We start from the raw sequence: 6,954 nt of genomic DNA on the forward strand, positions 1-6,954 counted from the left end.
TGATAGCCTTCTTGATAAATGTCAGCAAACTTTGGGAGAGATGATGCTGAACAACCACTAAAGCCAGAGAAATCCACTTCCATGTGACAGGAAAAGAATCTTCATTCGCTTCTGTAAAATTCCAAAGCTGTTTTTTTTTTCAATTTTTTATTGCAGCTCTTAGCTCCTGTGTTCCAAGACTAGGAAAACAAAACAAAGAAATGTCTCTACCAAGTTTTGCCTGCAGTATTTCGAATTATGACAGCTTCCCTTTTCTTGAGATCCTCCCATCTTGCCAAGGTTCCTAGCCTCCAAGAAAAGACCTTTCTTGATAACTATAAGACTGTGAGGAGCCCTGTTATTGATAAAACAGATATCAGTACAGCTTCCCGGGAAAGCAGCTTAGTAGGCACTGGTTCCACATATGAACTATAACCATTGTCCCTAAAAAATGAGCTTGTTGTAAATGATTAAATGACACTTTTTCTTCTTTTTTAAATATTTTATTTATTTGACAGAGAGAGGAGAGAGAGAGCACAAGCAGGGGGAATGGCAGGCAGAAGAGGAGGGAGAAGTAGACTCCCTGCTGAGCAGAGAGCCCAATGTGGGGCTCCATCCCAGGACCCTGGAATCACAGCCTGAGCTGAAAGCAGATGTTTACCTGACTGAGCCATCCAGGTGCTCCAAATGATATTTATTCCTAAATATGGCACTCCTATGCTGTGGTTACACTATCAATCTTTCCAATTACATCCTGCTAAAAAGAAGACTTGGTTCTTTTTTTCTTTTTTAAATGGAAGAGCCAGAATCTTGTTGAATTCAGGCTTTCCTTTTTTTTTTAAGATTTTATTTATTCATTCATGAGAGACACAGAGAGAAGATAGAGACATATGCAGGCTCCTTGCAGGGATCCTGATGTAGGACTCAATCCCAGAACTCTGGAATCACCCCCTGGGTCAAAGGCAGACACTCAACCGCTGAGCCACCCAGGCAGCCCGAAGACTTGGTTCTTATTGAACCTATAAAAATAAGTACATGGCCATAAAAGAGGAAGGATCTTAGTAATAGCCACTTTGATAGAATCAGTCTTCTGCTCTAAATAGGTTCATGGATAAAGGAAATTAATATCTTTCATGTTGTCAATAAAATGGTTTGATTGTTTATAGATATACAGTGGTTAGAGTAAATTTCATTCCATATATTTGTCTAAGCTTAACCCATATTCAGACATTCATCTGAAATCCACTTCAGAATTAGAATTAGTCTACTGAACGCTTGTTATTTTACAATCTACACTAAGATTCCCCATAAGAGAATAGAGAAAAGAAAAAAAGGAGGGAAGGAAAAAAGCCATTAGAAACTCTTAATGAGAGAGAACAAACTGAGGGTTGATGGAGGGAGATTGGGTGGAGGATGGGCTAGATGGGTGATGGGCATTAAGGAAGGCACTTGTTGTGATGAGCACTGGGGGTTGTATGAATTCAGTGAATCACTGAATTCTACTCCAGAAACCAATATTGCACTGTATGTTAACTAACTAGAATTTAAATTAAAAAAAAAAAAAAAGATTCCCCATAAGACATTTTCTAGAATTCTGAGAGTATTGGTTGGAATGAGATCTTTCAAAAAGAGTTTTATGGCAACTTATATGCATATGCATAACTTCCTTCATTGAGGATCAGAAACAGATCAAGAGGAAAGGAAAAGACTTCATATGCTCATCAGAAAATAGAACATTAACCACCTTTAAATTTCTCTCATTGAGTCCATCATCCAGCCCTATGAAATTATTTCGTTCTACTGGATCTTGGTCTGAGTCTGTTTTTATATTGTCAACTACTTCTGGACTAAAGAGGCCCAAGGGACCAGATTCACCCCCTGCTATGGCCTTATAAGTGTGGCAATGTCAGCAGTTCATGGTGGGAGGCCCATACCAATGAGTCAATTTCTTGGAACAGCCCTTTGCAAAGTGACTTTTTAGTGTTTCCTGCTATATGTGTTTTTCACAAGATACAATTTCTAGCTTGTAGCACCAGAGCCTTCAGGCAGATGAGAGGAGTTCAGAAACTTCCTATTGATTACAAAATTGAATGGACCTAATTCAATTATTTTGGTAACCAAAAGTATCAACTGGAGGAAAGAGAAACCTCTACATTTTGGTGTAAGACATAACCACTTTACATTAATTTGGTTAATTATTACAGTGAAAGCATAACAATCCCCAGAGCCCTTCTTTCCATCCTGGTGATTGTACAATCTGTGATGAAGCAAATATGTATTAATAAATTTTCTCAGGAAAGGTCTAGTTGCCCTTTTTTGACCTGATAGATTTTACCCACATTTTCTCAGAGCAAATCCTCTAATGGGGCTAAACTAATGTAGAAATGAAGAAATGTAGAGCATACCAACTATACCACATTGTTCTCAGCATCCCTGTTGCCACTGATTGCCATGCCATGGATTTCAGCTAAAAGAACAAGCCTTAGGTGGTTTCATCCCCTAAGAAGTGCCAAAGATGGCTCTGAGTATAATAACACCTCAGCTTTATTTTTCTAAACAAAAACATAGCTGAATGGTTGCATTGGATACCTTAATAGCTACAGTTACTGTACAGTTTTTCCCCCCAAATAACAGAAAGGGGTGCCTGGGTGGCTCAGCCAATTAAGCGTTTGACTCTTGGTTTTGGCTCAAGTCATGATCTTAGGGTTCTGGGATCAAGGCCTGCATGGGGCTCTGTGTTCAGTACAGAGTCTTCTTGTCCTTCTCCCTCTGCTCCTCCACCTCTCTCTCTCTCTCTCTCTCTCTCTAAAATAAGTATATAAAATCTTTTTAAAAATTAAAAACAGAGAAAACTAATAATATTAATTAATTAGGGGACAATTAATAAGAGACTTAATAGCTTCAGATGTGATGAATTTTTATTCTTTGTTTTAACAATTCAGTAGCATGACAGAAGTTAGCCAAAGGGCTTAGAGTACCTGACAAAGTAAGAATTCCCAGTCTCTGGATGGATTACAGTAAGGTAGAGAATAGTTCTTGTTTACAGCAGACTCAATATTCTAAGGCCAATTTTAAGTTACCAGGTCCCTCATCTTTATTATACATGCATTTATTTTGCTTCTTAATTTGAAAATATACAGTAATATGTGCAGATGATCTTAAACATATAGCTACATAACAATATCATGATTAGCTTTCAACCTTGACTTTAAAATATAATTTACTTAATCATATTAAAAAAATAAGTATATACCACATTGACCTTATCTTCTCAATTCCAGCCTTAGAAAAAATAAGTCAAAACCATACTAGGTAACTACACCTTTGCTCTATGAATTTTAGTTTCTTTAAAAATTTTGTAGAAAACCAAAGATTTCTCATAAATTTACCCTGCTAAATATTAATCCTAAAGTCTTTAAGTCATTTAAATTGACAATACAAAGTAGCACAATCACTAGTGATATTAAAAGGTCATCAAAAAGATAATATGAATGAATTACAAAAGACAACGCAAGTGGGGTAGCTAAGTCCAAACAATTGCCAAAACGTACAATAAAGTCATCATTTGTTGTAATTCATCTTAACTGAAAACATTTGCATTCTTCATAACCTGGAATATTTTGTGGAAATAATGATAACTTATCTGACTCATAACCAATGTGAAAAAATTAGGGTATTTATTAACTAGGATTTTCCATGAGAAAAGCCAAGTCTTGGGGTGCTGGGGTGGCACAGTTGGTTAAGGATCTGACTCTTGGTTTCAGCTCAGATCATGATCTCAGCAACCTGGGATCAAGCCCCACATCAGACTCCAAGATCAGCATGGAGTCTACTTGCAATTCTCTCTCCCTCTCCCTTTATACCTCCTGTTCATGCTCTCTCTCTTTAAAATAAATAAATAAATCTTTAGGGGGAAAAATCAAGTCTTACATCAGATGCAATAAAATAAAATCGAGCAATTCTGATGCTTACTTGCATTCCACACATGGTAAAATCAGGGAAAATAGATAAAGCTATTTATCAGACAAGTCTCATCACTTCACAGATTACTCTTGGCTAAGAGTAATGTGCAAATCTGGATTTATATATAATTCTATATTGAGTTCCCTAGCTAAAAATGCTTTATACAAGTGTTATTAATACATTTTTGATAATTGCTCATGCAACACTTATTTCTATTCCTTTTTCTTATTTTTAAAGGTAAATACCTATATAGTGAGAACAAATCATGAGTTTCTGTAATTAATTCATCTTCTAGAATGTGTTTAAAAAATCCTCCACTGATATGTAAGGCCACAAACACAAAAGATCCCTAAAGTACCTAGTCACTTCCCCTCTGGAAGGAAAAGTTTTCTCAAGTGGAAACACAGGAAACTTGTAGTGATTCTGGTCCTAGTTCCAAAGTAAACATACAAGGAGGCGCCCGCAGAGGCGAGTCTGCGGCTGCAGAGGGGGAGGCTCCTGGCTTGGTCTTCGGGCGCCACCGGGAAGGTGAACGTGGCCAAGTTACGTTACCTGAGCCGGGATGACTTCAGGGTCCTGACCGCGGTTGAAATGGGCGTGAGGAACCATGAAATAGTTCCCTGCAGTTTAGTTGCTTCTATAGCCAGCCTTAAACATGGTGGCTGTAATAAAGTTTTAACAGAATTAGTGAAACATAAACTCATAGCTTGGGAGCGCACCAAAACTGTCCAGGGCTACCGGTTGACAAATGCAGGCTATGATTACCCAGCTTTGAAAACACTTTCTTCTAGACAGGTAGTTGAGTCCGCTGGAAACCAGGTGGGTGTTGGCAAAGAATCGGATATTTACATTGTTGCAAATGAAGAAGGACAGCGGTTGGCGTTGACGCTTCACAGACTGGGTGGCGCAGCTATTTGGCGCCTGCCTTTGGCCCAGGGCGCGATCCTGGAGACCCGGGATCGAATCCCACGTCGGGCTCCCAGTGCATGGAGCCTGCTTCTCCCTCTGCGTCTCTCTCTCTCTCTCTCTCTCTCTCTCTGTGACTATCATAAATAAATTTTAAAAAAATAATAAAAAAAAATAAAGCTTCACAGACTGGGAAGAACCTCCTTTCGAAATCTGAAAAACAAGCGTGATTATCATAAACACAGGCATAACATGTCCTGGCTTTATTTATCTCGTCTCTCTGCCATGAAAGAATTTGCCTATATGAAGGCATTGTATGACCGGAAATTCCCAGTCCCAAAACCAATTGATTATAACCGCCATGCAGTGGTCATGGAACTCGTAAATGGCTGACCTCTATGTCAGATACACCATGTGGAAGATCCTGCGTCAGTACATGATGAAGCTGTGGAACTAATTGTCAGACTTGCAAATCATGGACTGATTCACGGAGATTTTAATGAATTCAATCTCATTTTAGATAAAGATGACCACATCACCATGATTGATTTTCCACAGATGGTTTCAACCTCTCATCACAACGCTGAATGGTATTTTGACAGAGATGTTAAATGCATTAGAGATTTCTTCATGGAACGTTTCAGCTATGAAAGTGAGCTTTATCCAACTTTTAGTGATATCACTAGTGATATCAGGAGGGAGCACTCCCTTGATGTAGAGGTTTCCGCCAGCGGCTACACAAAGGAAATGCAGGCAGATGATGAACTACTTCATCCAGTAGGTCCAACTGATAGAAATATTGAAACAGAAGATGAGTCTGAATTCTCACATTCTGATGAAGAGATGTCAGAAAAAGCAAATGTTTGTAGTTTAGAAAATCAGAGTGATGTGATCAAAACTCTACAGATGAGTCAACTGACTGTTGTGTATCATCTGGAGACCTTGAACAAATAAAGGAAGATGATTTCTCAGAGGAGAGTGCTGATGCACACAATTTTGAATTACCTGAACTCAGTCAGGCTTTAGAAGAAATAGACGAGCAGGTCATTGACAACAGTTCTATAACTGAGTATTCTGAGGAAAAAAACAAAACTAAAAATGACACCAGGCAAGATGGTAAAGCAAGTCAAGGAGGAATGCCCATGGGCTATGAAAAGTATGAAGATGCATGCCCTCATCTGATTGCCTTGTCCTTAAACAAAGAAATCATGCCTTTCAGAAATGAAGAAAATACAGAAGATATTAAACAGTACAGAACAAGAAATCTGAGTGTTACATCTGTGGGCAGTGTTTTAAGCTGTTCAACAATTCCTCCGGAATTGGCGAAACAGAAGGTGAAACGTCAGTTGACAAAACAGCAAAAATCAGCTGTAAGATGTTGATTGCAAAAAGGAGAAGCAAATATATTTACAAAACAACGGAGAGAAAACATGCAAAATATTAAGTCAAGCTTGGAAGCAGCCAGCTTCTGGGAAGAGTAATATATTTAAGATCTTGAATATTTTTCAAAATGTTACTATGATCCCCCTTTTAAGACACCCCTTCACTAGTCTTTTCTAGACCAAGGCAGATACATAAATGGATAAATAAACTCTTTCATCTATTAAAAAAAAAGTAAACATACATACATTAAATAAATAAATAAAAACTAATCTCTCTTCAGAAATAATCAGACAAGGGATAGGGTAATTGGATTATTGGCTTTAAGGAGAGCACCTGATGTGATGAGCACTGGGTGTTATGTACAACTGATAAATTATTGAACATTACATCTGAAACTAATGATGAACTTTAAGTTGGCTAATTGAATTTATATAAAAATTTTTTAGAAGAAATAATCAGATAAAAGAGTACAGCTCTTTGGGGGGAGATTTTGGGGAGAATGGAAAGGTTCCTTGACAGAATATGTTCTGATGATGGCAAGAGATGCAAGGGTGAGGGAACTGGGACTTTTTCATGGCATGGGGACTTAGAACACTGAGTTAATATCTTACTTGGATGAATGAGTAAATTTTACCAAAATAGCTAAGAATTTACCTAAGTCATGCTAGACAACTCCAAAGTGCTTTACTTACCAGAACATATTTTCCTTACATTAAAATCCAT

The 6,954-nt window shown here is 37.8% G+C and overlaps 1 pseudogene; it reads left to right on the forward strand.

Annotated features, from left to right (window-relative positions):
• Nucleotides 1-237: 237 nt before the first annotated feature.
• LOC144300266 (serine/threonine-protein kinase RIO2 pseudogene) lies at nt 238-6,467 on the forward strand (annotated as a pseudogene).
• The last annotated feature ends 487 nt before the right edge of the window (nt 6,468-6,954 follow it).

The sequence above is a fragment of the Canis aureus genome, chromosome 28 (assembly GCF_053574225.1).
Source record: "Canis aureus isolate CA01 chromosome 28, VMU_Caureus_v.1.0, whole genome shotgun sequence".
NCBI classification, from domain to species: domain Eukaryota; kingdom Metazoa; phylum Chordata; class Mammalia; order Carnivora; family Canidae; genus Canis; species Canis aureus.